Source organism: Erigeron canadensis, chromosome 6 (assembly GCF_010389155.1).
Source record: "Erigeron canadensis isolate Cc75 chromosome 6, C_canadensis_v1, whole genome shotgun sequence".
NCBI lineage: Eukaryota > Viridiplantae > Streptophyta > Magnoliopsida > Asterales > Asteraceae > Erigeron > Erigeron canadensis.
Genome location: NC_057766.1, coordinates 19,944,867 through 19,945,200, shown reverse-complemented (window position 1 = coordinate 19,945,200; position 334 = coordinate 19,944,867).

The window sequence follows — 334 nt, the reverse complement described above, 5'->3', positions numbered from 1 at the left end:
ACGCTTCTTCTATTCTTTTCCTTGGTGCAGCTGGGCCATCCTGGACTTGAACCAGAGACCTCGCCAAAACGGCTCCGAAACAAACAAAAAGGTGCGTGCCGCACTCACGAAGGACTGCTTCCTACTCGCAGTATGCTCTTTATGATCTCGGCTTATGATTCAATTGCCATGTATTTAGCTATTGAGCCTCAAAGTTTATGTTTTTATGTGATCGCAGCATCAAGTTGCCAGCCGGTAATAGCCGAAGGCAAAAAAGGGGGAGATAGAGAAGAGGAGATTCAGAATAGTCACTCCACTCCATGGATAGTGCACACAGATTCTTCTTTCATTTGCA